The sequence below is a fragment of the Heptranchias perlo genome, chromosome 3 (assembly GCF_035084215.1).
Source record: "Heptranchias perlo isolate sHepPer1 chromosome 3, sHepPer1.hap1, whole genome shotgun sequence".
In the NCBI taxonomy this organism is placed as follows: Eukaryota; Metazoa; Chordata; class Chondrichthyes; order Hexanchiformes; family Hexanchidae; genus Heptranchias; species Heptranchias perlo.
Window position 1 is genome coordinate 48,431,992 of NC_090327.1, and position 14,465 is coordinate 48,446,456.

At 43.8% G+C, this 14,465-nt stretch overlaps 1 long non-coding RNA gene across 1 annotated transcript; it reads left to right on the forward strand.

Annotated features, from left to right (window-relative positions):
* The first annotated feature begins 384 nt into the window (after positions 1-384).
* LOC137306248 (uncharacterized) lies at positions 385-10,542 on the forward strand. Its single transcript, XR_010958850.1, has 3 exons — positions 385-686; positions 7,461-7,551; positions 9,389-10,542. It is a non-coding gene; the product is annotated as an uncharacterized lncRNA (long non-coding RNA).
* Positions 10,543-14,465: the final 3,923 nt, after the last annotated feature.

A 14,465-nucleotide genomic window follows, 5' to 3' on the forward strand; every position in this document is an offset into this window, starting at 1 on the left:
AAACAGGTTATAGAAAAATAAGAATATAGAGTAATTGGAAAAAAATCTAAACGTACAGTAAAAATAGGAGGAAATCAAGGAATAAAAAGATTGAGAGCAGTAGTAAAATGTTCACAACTTTCATTTAAAATTGTTTTGTATTTATTTGAGTACTACTAAGATTAGTATTACATTAATAATAAAGTGACTGCTATAAGGGTTTATTTTAGTGTCATGGTGTGTGAGTTGAAATCTCAAAAAAACTGGCTGACACAGCCTTGGAAGCTAGCTGGCAGTCTGAAGATTAAGCTGCACCCTTTTCTGTTCTTGGAGGTATTTTAAACGTGCCATAATTAATGTTTTAAGTTTGGCACTTAAACCACATCAAAATGGGTTAGTTGAACTTTCATAATATATTGGCAAATTAAACAAACGTAGGGTGTTGCCCCACCTCATGTATGCTCCTTTAATTTTGAAAATAACCTGGTTAGGGTTTGGGTTTCAAGAATGGAAACAGCTTTCCTGGCTCTGCAAACACAGGTACATGGAACAAGAAGCCGAGGAAGACTGAGGAAGCGCTGGATAGACGATGTCGAGAGTGACTTGTCACAGAAAGTGATACAGATGACTGAGGCAGCCAGGCTAGTTCAGAACTGACAACAATGGAGTGAATTATTTTGGCCCCATCGTCGCTGCTGTGCTAACAGGTGGGAATTTAGTAGGAACAAGAATGTTAACAACTTGAAAAAGGAAAAACAAAACATGTAAAAGGGTGTATTTGCATCTGTTCAGAGCATGTATCACTACCAATGTTCTTAAAAGTTCAAATAAGATAATGCTATCATTACTTCACACAATTTGGTATGTATAACATTTAAAACCACACCCTTTAAATGCAAAGCCAAGTATTTTGCTCATTTATATGGCACATTAGTACTTTGAAACAATTTTTTTTTAACAATTTAGACAAATTAGAACTTGACTTGTGAGCCAGTGTTTTAGATTTATACTTCCATTTGATGATGTATTGATAAACAATATATAATCTCACAATAGAACCAGATATTTTATGTTATAATATAATTTCTTACATTGATAATTTGCTGGTTAGTTACCAAACCATTTCAAATATTTTCTCCCAAAACTTTTCATGATCTTGTTCATTTATTAATGAAATGGTTCTTACCCATTCAGGTTAGATTTCTAAACTTAATAAATTATAACAAGACTGTCAGGTACAAGTTTGTTTTAGATGGTTACAATATCACATTTTTAATAATTGGTAGATGTGCAGAAATATTCTTAAAGGGCGTTTCCTCATAGTTCATTTTTTTAAAAAAGCTAATTGGCTACATTTGCAATATTGACCTAAGATCTTCATACATCAGGTTTAACTTTTATTAAGGTCTGCAGTGCCACTTGGTGGTTAGGCTCAAAACACAATTCATCATAAAGCTCAACCAAGATTTTGAAGTCATGATTAAACTGCCCAAAACAACCCTAGTGTCATGCAACATTAATATAAATGTCAGTGGCAATTGATTCACATTTAAAAACTCACCATTATATTGCATGAATTCAACATAATCAGCTAGTGTGATATTTAACCAAACACTGTCTCATCGGCGATAGATCCTGTAATATCTAATCCTCGTATCTTATGCAAGTACAAGTCTTTTTCCATGGAATTTTTCCATACTGTTTTACCACTATGATCTAAGCAATGACTGATCCATCTGCTGATAGAGCAGCCTCAATTTGTCTATATTATGTATCTGCAATCTTCTTGTTTTGCCTTGCAATAATGGTTAATAATCGCTTTCTGTAATTCATCCTGTACAGCCCACTAATGTTTACCTTTTTATCTCGACCCTCACGGTGCTCCATTTGGACAAGCGTTCCACTGTTTTGATTCATTTTTTTCTGTTGATTTTCAACCTGTACTATATAACTACTGTATGGATTTTCCCATCCTAGAGCATAAACCTCTAGACAGTGGTTATAAGAGACATTACTAGCACCTTACCAAGGTAGAACATGAAGTCTGGTCCAAGAAAAGGCCATTTGGCCCATGGAGCCCATTCCCTCCAGTGTACCATGTACAGTGACCTCTTATTTAAATTTCCTGAGAGAGGTGTTTAAACACAGGTAAAATTTCCAAGGATCAAAACAACATTCTAGATATCACTAGATATCAGCAGATATCACGATGTCGCTAATAACTTCCCTCATGATACCCTGCATTTAATCGTGTATGACTAAATGTATCATTAGAACTCAGTGTTTCTATCCACATAATCGTCCAACTCCTTTCGAAAGGAGTTCATCGATTTAGCACTAACTCTGATGGAAATCTATTCCACGCATCAATCAATCTATAAGAAAACAATGCTGAAGCACAATTTACTGTACTTGTGTTAACATGATGTGTAAGTTTTTAATGTTTCATTATGATTGTCAATCCACAGTGTCCAGCTTTTAAGGATGCAGATCAGGCGGCAGCACATTAGGGATTAGACCCAGTTGAAGTGTCTGTTCAGGAGTGTATTTCTCACCTACCCCAACAATGTGAGACAAGGAAATTCATTAAACATCTGAGAGAGGAAGTTGAGTGATATGTTGGGATGGTTTTATTCATGTGCGTTCGATAGAGGATGCCTCCAAACAGTATCCAGTTTGATTGGCTGTTCAACTGGCCAATCCCTGGACATGGAGAGCTGAGGGAGCTCCTTAAACTTAGTGCTGACCAGTTTCCGAGAGATTACTGGTCAGAAGAGTGCCAGTGTGGCGTGCTTTGTTATTTTCTACGTTATGAAGATAATTACAAAATAAATTGGAATTCATTGTAATTGTTACTCTTCACATATTATTTGTAAAATAAATCACCCCATTGGTTTATAATTGGCCTCTTCTCTTAAAAAAAAGTCTGCCTTTTGAGAGAATCGCAGGTGTGGACATGTGCAAGTTTATAGTATCTAGTTCACATAACAAACAATGTCAATGTTACGGCCGTCCTTGGATCTCACTATCATTTTTTAAATTCATTCATGGGATGTGGGCGTCGCTGGCTAGGCCGGCATTTATTGCTCATCCCCAATTGCCCTTGAGAAGGTGTTGGTGAGCCGCCTTCTTGAACCGCTGCAGTCCGTGTGGTGAAGGTTCTCCCACAGTGCTGTTAGGAAGGGAGTTCCAGGATTTTGACCCAGCGACGGTGAAGGAACGGCGATATATTTCCAAGTCGGGATGGTGTGTGACTTGGAGAGGAACGTGCAGGTGGTGCATGTACCTGCTGCTCTTGTCCTTCCAGGTGGTAGAGGTCGCGGGTTTGGGAGATGCTGTCAAAGAAACCTTGGCGAGTTGCTGCAGTGCATCCTGTGGCTGGTACACACTGCAGCCACAGTGCACCTGTGGCGAAGGGAGTGAATGTTTAGGGTGGTGGATGGGGTGCCAATCAAGCGGGCTGCTTTGTTCTGGATGGTGTCGAGCTTCTTGAGTGTTGTTGGAGCTGCACTCATCCAGGCAAATGGAGAGCATTCCATCACACTCCTGACTTGTGCCTTGTAGATGGTGGAAAGGCTTTGGGGAGTCAGGAGGTGAGTCACTTGCTGCAGAATCCCCAGCCTCTGACCTGCTCTTGTAGCCACAGTATTTATATGGCTGGTCCAGTTAAGTTTCTGGTCAATGGTGACCCCCAGGATGTTGATGGTGGGGGATTTGGCGATGGTAATGCCATTGAATGTCAAGGGGAGGTGGTTAGACTCTCTCTTGTTAGAGATGGTCATTGCCTGGCACTTGTCTGGCGCGAGTGTTACTTGCCACTTATCAGCCCAAGCCTGGATGTTGTCCAGGTCTTGCTGCATGCGGGCACGGACTGCTTCATTATCTGACAGGTTGCGAATGGAACTGAACACTGTGCAATCATCAGCGAACATCTCCATTTCTGATCTTATGATGGAGGGAAGGTCATTGATGAAGCAGCTGAAGATGGTTGGGCCTAGGACACTGCCCTCAGGAACTCCTGCAGCAATGTCCTGGGGCTGAGATGATTGGCCTCCAACAACCACTACCATCTTCCTTTGTGCTAGGTATGACTCCAGCCACTAGAGAGTTTTCCCCCTGATTCCCATTGACTTCAATTTTACTTGGGCTCCTTGGTGCCACACTCGGTCAAATGCTGCATTGATGTCAAGGGCCGTCACTCTCACCTCACCTCTGGAATTCAGCTCTTTTGTCCATGTTTGGACCAAGGCTGTAATGAGGTCTGGAGCAGAGCGGTCCTGGCGGAACCCAAACTGAGCATCGGTGAGCACGTTATTGGTGAGTAAGTGCCGCTTGATAGCACTGTCGACTGATGAGGTGGTAATTGGCTGGATTGGATTTGTCCTGCTTTTTGTGGACAGGACATACCTGAGCAATTTTCCACATTGTCGGGTAGATGCCAGTGTTATAGCTGTACTGGAACAGCTTGGCTAGAGGCGCAGCTAGTTCTGGAGCACAAGTCTTCAGTACTACAGCCGGGATGTTGTCGGGGCCCACAGCCTTTGCTGTATCCAGTGCACTCAGCTGTTTCTTGATATCACGTGGAGTGAATCGAATTGGCTGACGACTGGCTTCTGTGATGGTGGGGATATCGGGAGGAGGCCGAGATGGATCATCCACTCGGCACTTCTGGCTGAAGATGGTTGCAAATGCTTCAGCCTTGTCTTTTGCACTCACGTGCTGGACTCTGCCATCATTGAGGATGGGGATGTTTACAGAGCCTCCTCCTTCCGTTAATTGTTTAATTGTCCACCACCATTCACGACTGGATGTGGCAGGACTGCAGAGCTTTGATCTGATTCGTTGGTTGTGGAATCGCTTAGCTCTGTCTATAGCATGTTGCTTCTGCTGTTTAGCATGCATGTAGTCCTGAGTTGTAGCTTCACCAGGTTGGCACCTCATTTTTAGGTATGCCTGGTGCTGCTCCTGGCATCGTCTACACTCCTCATTGAACCAGGGTTGATCCCCTGGCTTGTTGGTAATGGTAGAGTGAGGAATATGCCGGGCCATGAGGTTACAGATTGTGCTGGAATACAATTCTGCTGCTGCTGACGGCCCACAGCACCTCGTGGATGCCCAGTTTTGAGCTGCTTGATCTGTTCTGAATCTATCCCATTTAGCACGGTGATAGTGCCACACAACACGTTGGATGGTGTCCTCAGTGTGAAGACGGCACTTCATCTCCACGAGGACTGTGTGGTGGTCACTCCTACCAGTACTGTCATGGACAGATGCATTTGCGACTGGTGGGCAGTAAAGGTAAACTTCTAATCATAAGGGATGCAGGATCTGCTTATGAGAGAGATTTGTGATGATGGCTATGTGAGTCAGACTCAAAATTTATAGCAATTGGTGGCAGCTACCTGGGATACTTGATTTACACTGGTGAGAAGGCAATTTAAAACACTTAACATTTAAAAGTGAAATGAACAGAGAATATCATCCAAATCAAAAGTGGACTTGAATTAGCCTGATTGGCTGCAGAAGAAAAAGTGAAAGAAAGTTTCAGCTGGAGTCGGAGCAATATGGACGGGAAGAAGAGTCAGAACGAGAAGAATGCAGACGGGAAGAGGAGTAACTATGTGAATTTGAGACTGATGAGAAAGAGGAACAGCACGAGGCTGAGGATGATCTGGCAGAGAACTGACAGCGAGGTTGTGGAGTGTAAGTGAGGTTGTGGAACATTTTGCTCATAATTTGATAATTGGAAGTTGATTCCAAATTTCAAAGAAGGATATGATATTGATAGTTTTATTTGGCATTACTTGGAGTGGTCAACTTGTCACCATAAATAGAACAACAATGAATGGCCCAGCTATTTAGCAACTTCACTATGTGGACAGGCACTCATTGCCTTTTTCCTTGTGTTAATACAGCAGACAATATGAACTGTGATGTAATTTTTCTAATCAATTTTCCCCACTCTCTTCCTCTCCCAAAGGCATTGATTGCTATTCCATGGGCATTGCTCGCTGTCTGGTACCACAACCAAGAAGCCATTATTTATGTGTGAGCCTGGACAAGGAAAGCTGGTGGGATTAGAAATGGGATCACTCGGGTTGGGGGTTGAATTTTAACCCCCATGAACGGGTGGGTTGGGGGTGGGTGGGTCGTTAAAATAATTGATTTTTGGAGCTCGACTGCAACCCGGCTCCATCACACCAATTCCTGGGTTTAATGGCGGCGGGTTTGGATGCATGCGAGTAACCTACTTGCTGGAGGCGGGACCGCAATTATTTCAGGCGGGCGGGTAGGTAACAGAGCAATTAACTTGATTATGATGCATTAAGTCGGTGTTTTTAAATAGTATTTAAGACACATTCGAAGTTTATGTCTCCAGCATGGGTTTCCCAGGCTGCGGGAATCACAGCAGGTAAATGGAGGTGAGAAGGGCAGGATCCAAGAGGTAAGTGCCTTTATTTCACTGCTTGTGGGCCAGGAGGAGCAGGAGTGCTTCCCCATGCCTCACCAAGCTTACCTGCTACCATCTCGGGCCCCCACCCCCCCACCGATGTCCAAAACCCCTCCCTACCTGCGATGTCCAACTCTCCTCTTGACCTCCGATGTCCAACTGTTCTCCCGACCTCCGATGTCCAATTCCACCGCACCCCCCCCCCCGCCCGACTCTCCTCCAGGCATCAGACCCCCTCCCTCAATCACCCGATCTCCACCTCCCAGCCTGTGATCGTCTCCCCGCACCCGCCCCCCACCCCCTCCAATGTCCTCCATAGCCCACCCTCCTCTCCAATCCCCAGCTGCAGCCTACTACCACAGTCTGGCTGGCTGCAGGCGGGAAACTGATTTGAAAGATTTAAAACAGATCCTACCGTTAAATTTGGTAGGATCTGCGTGAAATCCTTACTTCTGGGTTTCCCGTCCACAAAAACCCCTCTTCCCCGGCTCCAAGTTAAAATCCAGGCCAGGGACTTTCCCAACTTGCCAAGAGGTGCTGTTGTATTGGATCACTACTCCTAATGTGCCTGGAGCAGATGTTAACTTATTGGGTCAGAAATCTCTCCGAGCAGCGAGGCAACGATCACCGCCGCTCCTGCGAATTAAATTAACAAATTTACTTACTGCGGGCTCTGTGGCGTCGAATTGCTTGAATTTGAACTTTAAAAATACTGTGCGCTATCAACCCAGCCTCTGAGCAGCGTGAGTTGCCGTAGCTGGAAAAGTCTGTGAGAGGAGACAAGCCCACCAAATCTGTCAGGAAGAGAAGTCACGCTGAATTGCTCAAGCAGGCAAGCAGACTTCATTCATTGAAAGTTTGTATTCTGTATATAGTTGTAAATAAAAATTTTAATTTTTTTTATATAAAAAGCCAAAGTTAAGTGAACAGTTCATAAAAAGCGGAAGAAACTTAAATAGTCTTTAAAAAGGAGTGCAAAATAAATTGAACTGTTTTTGAAAAGGCATTTGAACTGTTTTTGCACTTACAGGCAAAAGATGGAACAGCAAAAGATTAATGAGAAGAAGCGGTGTAATAAATTTTGTGTCGCGGACCTCTCCACATGCCTCAATGAAGTGGAGGTGAGGCATCAGCGGCTTCTGGGGAACGTGATGTCGGTGTGGAAGGAGGTGGCACAGGTTCTGAGTGCTAACAGCACCATGCCACAGACAGCAGAACGGTGCCGCGAAAAATTTAATGATTTAATGCGGACGGCAGAGGTTTTTTGAAATTTAAAAGTTAAGATTTAAATGTCTGTGATTTTACTAATGCAATGAATAGTGAATAGCTTGTTTATGGGTGGTGTGTTCAAGGTTCAATCTAATGTCAGCTGGTGGTAAAACTCAGTTACCATTGGAGACGGGCCTCACTAAGAGTTTTTGGAGATCTTTTATCTGTACTCCAGAGATTTGCGGTGTGAAAATGCAATTAGTTAATTGGACCCTGTCTCCAAATCCCCAACTTGTCTCTCACACACCAACACACACAAACTGATTTTAGTCAGAAGTCATTTGTAATTGTTTCAAAAATGTTATTAATATGAATCATGTTAACATCACAACGGTTTTTAAACTAGAAAATGACTAAATTAACACAATTTTTATTTAAAGTTTTGCACCACACAGTACAGTAACTAACTACCTCAAAATGTTTACAATAAAGTTTTGCACTAATTTTTTGCTGCTGCAATAAAAGTTCACAGTTTCCCTTTCCTGGGGAGGAGGAGGGGAGGAATTTTGCCACTTTCATCAATATCCAAAAGCATCAGCCATTAGCTGCTCTCTTGCCACCCTGCCCACTGCAGTCGTGACTTCCTCAGGGGGCCACCAACCATGGCCCCAGCGACGTCAGGGTTGGCATCCTCCTCTCATCCATTTCCAGTGGCATCTCGTCTGTCTGGTTAAAGGTCAGTCCTTCCCGCAGAGCAAAGTTGTGCAATGCACAATCCAGCACAATCCTTGACACTTTGACAGGTGAGGACTGCAAAGTTCCACCCGACCTGTCCAAGCACCGGAAGTGTGATTTCAGTATCCCTATTGTGCACATGCCAAGTGGTGGAGAGCACATGTGTGCACGGTTGTACTGCTCCTGTGCTGCACTATTGGTCCTGCTGTATGGTGTCATCAGCCACAGCTTTAACAGGTAGCCCTTGTCATCTAAGATTCATCCAGATTCTTGCCGCACTCCGGTGAAGGTATCATGTAAGTCTGAGTGTCGAAGGACGAAGGCATCATGAGCACTTCCCTTGTGATCTGCATTAACATTCATGACCCGCAGGTCCACACCACAAAGGATCATCACATTCAAGAAATGAAACCCTTTCCTGTTGTATATGACAGGAACAACATTGGGTGCCTTTCAATGGCACATTGGTTTCTGTCGACAGCCTCCTGCACTTCGGGAAATCCAGCGATCCTGTGGAATGTGAAAGACCTCTCCCTTTGCCGTGCTGGGGACATGTCAAGGTTGATGAACTCAGAAGCCATGCAGAATATGGCATCCGTGACCTGCTGAATGCAGACTTTCACAGTGCTCTGGGTGATGTTGCACATGTCACTGCTGCCTGCCTGAAATGACCTTCACGCATAAAATTTGAGGGCTGTAGTTACCTTCGTGGCCACTGACAAGGCCCTGTGGGAGTTAGAACGTGGCTGAAGCTCCTCTCACAGAGGCGGCCGATTGCCTCCTTACTAAAACAAAGTCTCCTCGCACATTGCTCTTCCGGTAACATCGCGAAGGACAGCATCTCCCTGTACACCATCTCGGGCGGGTAACAGCTCCTCCCGATGAGCCGACGGGCATGGCTTTTCTTTGTTGTTCCCTGCGTCTCAAGTACATTCTATGCAGTAGTATAAAGAGTCGTGGGATCCAGAGTGGTGGAAGCATTTTGTTTTACCTTCTCTTTTTTTCTCCACACAGGCCTCTTTGAACACTTTCAGCACTCTTAAATCTGAAAGAAAATTGAAAACTCTGACATACAGCTCTCAGACCGTCGAAACAACTCCCTAACAGCTAAAAAGCTCCTTCAGGCTGCATCCTGGCTTCATTAATAATGCAAGAAATTTAAATGATGTCAGGCCAGGCTCCTATCGCCACGTCAGAGCAGCCCGAACTTTTAAAGTGTACTTTAGTTTGTACTTACCCGTTTCCAGCAGCAAGTTGGCGCTGGTTCAATGATTTCAATGATTGCAGCAGTGGATGGCCTTTTAGTTCAAAGCTGTCGTATTGGCAGCGAGCCACTAGGAGCAAGTTGCGGATTTCCACGTTTCACTGTGCCTGTATGAATGCCGGAATTGCTCCTCCATTTCGTCACTAACAACAGAGAGCTGATGAGCTCTCTGTTATTTTGGGAGTGATTTCTGCCCCAATCTATATGTTCGTGCTGGTGGTTGATGGTGCTGTTGGTTTAGTCACTACACGACAGTGTAGTGGTTATGTTACTGGACTAATAATCGAGAGAACATGGGGTAAATTTTAACCCCAGGAATGGGTGGGTTGGGGGCGGGACGAAGGTAAAAACTAAAACCTGACCCCAACCTAGCCACTTCCAGTTTTTGCGGAAGCGGGTCGGTCAGCGAAAGCTTTTAAGAAGGCTGCGGGCCTCATTTTGACAGTTTTTTTTAATTCCCGGGCCTTCTGCTTCATGCCACATAAGGCGGCGAGAAGGCCCGGGTCAGCAAGCAAGTGCCTTTATTGCACTGCTTGTGGGCCAGGAGGAGCTGGAGTGCTTGCTCCAGGCCCAACAAGCCTACCAGCCGCGACCCCACAATCACAATCGACCGACCCCCTCCCCCCCAACAATCGACGACTTACCCGCTAGCATCCGCTCCCTGGCTGTACTCCTGTCTGACTGATAGCCAGCCTGTCAATCTGGCTGGCTTGTCAGGTGGGAAACCTACAAAAAAAAAATGAAAGACGTCCTTGTCAAAATTACAAGGACACCCGGGCAACCTGCACTTCCGGGTTTCCTGTCAGGAATCCCCCCCGCCCTCTTCCCGGCTCCTGGTTAAAGTTTACCCCCTGGAGTTGAAATCCCACGATGGCAGTTTGAGAATTTGAGTTGGTAAAACAAATGTGGAAATAAAAAGCTGGTAGCAGCACAAAAATTAACCATGAAGGTTAACTGTCCTCTGAAGTGGCCACTCAGTTGAATCAAAATATCACTTCAAGGACACCATTGTGTTTAACTACACAGTTTCTGAACCAAAGCTTCAAAGCTACTCGAGGAATTATAGTAAAATTAGGCAGCACACCACCACCTTCTCAGGGCACCTTGGAACAGGCAATAAATGCCAGCCCTGCCAGCAACACCCCTATCCTGAGAATGATTTTTTTTTTTAAAAATCAACTTTCTGGCAACAATCCCTGAATAGCGATTATGCTAGGTTTTTTGTTCCAATAGCCCATTTACGCTCTTCCACATGTATGCTGATGACACCCAGCCCTCCCTCTCCACCACCTCTGTGCTGTCTGACAGCCAGTCTTAGTTAAGCCTCAATTACCTCCAGTTAAACAATTGGAAGACCAAAGTCATCGTCTTTGATCCCTCTTAAATCCAAATCAAAAAGGCAGGTAATTTTACTTTTACGCATTTGTTACTTTCCAAGTACCTTTGGGTTGTCCCATGATGGTGAATTAACAAACCCGGACTCCCTAATTTGTAATGCTTCTTTTCACTCATCAATACTAGTAATAGGTCAGATGACAAACCTAAAAAGATAGCCTCAAATTATCTTGGGCCTAGGGTGTAATGCTGGGATAAAGGAAACACCAATGCTAAAGGAATTTCCTTGGAGGGTTCTTCCGATCTCTTAATTTTGGCAGAAGATTGAAGGAAACTCCGAATACATAGGAACAGTAGGCCATTTAGCCCCCCCGAACCTGTTCCTCTATTCAATGAGATCATGGCTGATCTGTGACCTAATGCCATATACCCACCTAAGCCCCATATTCCTTAATACCTTTGGTTAACAAAAACCTATCAATCTGATTTAAAATTAACAATTGAACGAGCATCAACTGCCATTTGTGGAAGAGAGTTCCAAACTTCTACCACCCTTTCAGTGTAGAAGTGTTTTCTAACTTCACTCTAAAAAGTCCTGGCTCTAATTTTTAGGATATGTCCCCCAGTCCTAGACTGCCTAGCCAGCCGAATAAATTTCTCTCTATCTATCCTTTCAGTCCCCCTTAATATCTTGAAAACTTTTATCAAATCACCCCTTAATCTTCTAAATTCCAGGGAATACAACCCTAGTTTGTGTAATCTCTCCTCGCAATTTAACCTTGGGGGCGGGTGGAGTCCAGGCATCATTCTAGTAAATCTATGCTGTACTCCCTCCAAGGCCAATATATCCTTCCTAATACACAGGGATCCCACTAAAATTATGATAACCAATCAGGAAAATTCATGAGCAAATTCCAGTCCACAAAGAACAGAGGGGAATTCCCAGAGGAAAAGATGAAAGTTCTGTATGTCCCATAGATGGTCTGATGCAAAAAAGGTGGGACAGCATCACATACTGGATTTCCTGGAGCTCCCAGCTCCCGAGCAGCCAGCGGCTGGGACACCAGCAAGATGTTGGCTAATTGAGAAGCACAAGTGGGGTCCACAATAAGAACATAAGAAATAGGAGCAGGAGTAGGCCAATCGGCCCCTCGAGCCTGCTCCGCCATTCAATAAGATCATGGCTGATCTGATCCTAACCTCAAATCTAAATTCATGTCCAATTTCCTGCCCGCTCCCCGTAACCCCTAATTCCCTTTACTTCTAGGAAACTGTCGATTTCCGTTTTAAATTTATTTAATGATGTAGCTTCCACAACTTCCTGGGGCAGCAAATTCCACAGACCTACCACCCTCTGAGTGAAGAAGTTTCTCCTCATCTCAGTTTTGAAAGAGCAGCCCCTTATTCTAAGATTATGCCCCCTCGTTCTAGTTTCACCCATCTTTGGGAACATCCTTACCGCATCCACCCGATCAAGCCCCTTCACAATCTTATATGTTTCAATAAGATCGCCTCTCATTCTTCTGAACTCCAACGAGTAGAGTCCCAATCTACTCAACCTCTCCTCACATGTCCGCCCCCTCATCCCCGGGCTTAAACGAGTGAACCTTCTTTGTACTGCCTCGAGAGCAAGTATGTCTTTTCTTAAGTATGGACACCAAAACTGTATGCAGTATTCCAGGTGCGGTCTCACCAATACCTTATATAACTGCAGCAATACCTCCCTGTTTTTACATTCTATCCCCCTAGCAATAAAAGCCAACATTCCGTTGGCCTTCTTGATCACCTGCTGCACCTGCATACTAACTTTTTGATCTTCTTGCACTAGGACCCCCAGATCCCTTTGTACTGCAGTACTTTCCAGTTTCTTGCTATTAAGATAATAACTTGCTCTCTGATTTTTCCTGCCAAAGTGCATAACCGCACATTTTCCAATATTGTATTACAGCTGCCAAATCTCCACTCACTCACCCAGCCTGTCTATATCCCCTTGTAGGTTTTTTTATGTCCTCCTCACTCTCTACTTTCCCTCCCATCTTTATATCATCTGCAAACTTTGATATGTTACACTCGGTCCCCTCCTCCAAATCGTTAATATAGATTGTAAAGAGTTGGGGACCCAGCACCGACCCCTGCGGAACACCACTGGCTACTGGTTGCCAGTCCGAGAATGAACCGTTTATCCCAACTCTCTGCTTCCTGTTAGATAACCAATCCTCCACCCATGCCAGAATATTACCTTGTCGAATGCCTTCTGGAAGTCCAAATACACTACGTCCACTGGTTCCCCTTTATCCACCCTGTATGTTATGTCCTCAAAGAACTCAAGCAAATTTGTGATATGACTTCTCCTTCATAAAGCTATGCTGACTTTATCCTATTAAATTATGTTTATCCAAATGTTCCGCTACTGTCTCCTTAATAATAGACTCCAAAATTTTACCCACCACAGATGTTAGGCTAACTGGTCTATAATTTCCAGCCTTCTGCCCACTACCCTTTTTAAATAAGGGTGTTATATTAGCAGTTTTCCAAGCTGCCGGGACCTTTGCCGAGTCCAGAAAATTTTTGAAAATTACCACCAAAGCATCCACAATCCCTACTGCCACTTCCCTCAAGACCCTGGGATGTAAGCCATCAGGTCCAGGGGATTTATCTACCTTGAGTCCCATTAATTTACTGAGTACCAATTCCTTAGTGATTTTAATCGTATTTAGCTCCTCCCCCCCAGAGCCCCCTGTTTGTCCAGTGTTGGGATATTCTTAGTGTCCTCTACCGTAAAGACAAACAAAATATTTGTTCAGCATTTTTGCCATCTCCATGTTTCCCACCATTAATTTCCCAGTCTCATCCTCTAAGGGACCTACGTTTGCCTTAGCCACCCTTTTTCATTTTATATAACTGTAGAAACTCATGCTATCTGTTTTTATATTTTTTGCTCATTTATTTTCATAATCTATCTTCCCTTTCTTAATCAATCCTTTAGTTCCTTCTTGCTGTCTTTTGAAGACTTCCCAATCTTCTATCCTCCCACTAAGTTTGGCTACCTTATATGTCCTTGTTTTTAAGTCGGATACTATCCTTAATTTCTTTACTTAGCCACGGATGGCTGTCATTTCTTTTACACCCTTTTTTCCTCAGTGGAATATATATTTTTTTGAAAGTTGTAAAATAACTCCTTGAATGAACACCACTTCTCATGTACCATCTTACCCTTTAATCTATTTTCCCAGTCCACTTTAATCAATACTGCTCTCATACCATCATAGTCTCCTTTATTCAAGCTCAGTACGCTTGTTTGAGAACCAACCTTCTCACCCTCTCATTGGATATGGAATGTAACCATGTTATGGTCACTCATACCAAGGGGATCCTTAACTAGGACATTATTAATTAATCCTGGCTCATTACACAGGACCAGGTCCAAGGTTGCCTGCCCCCTTGTTGGTTCAGTTACATACTGCTCAAGAAATTCATCCCTAATACACTCAA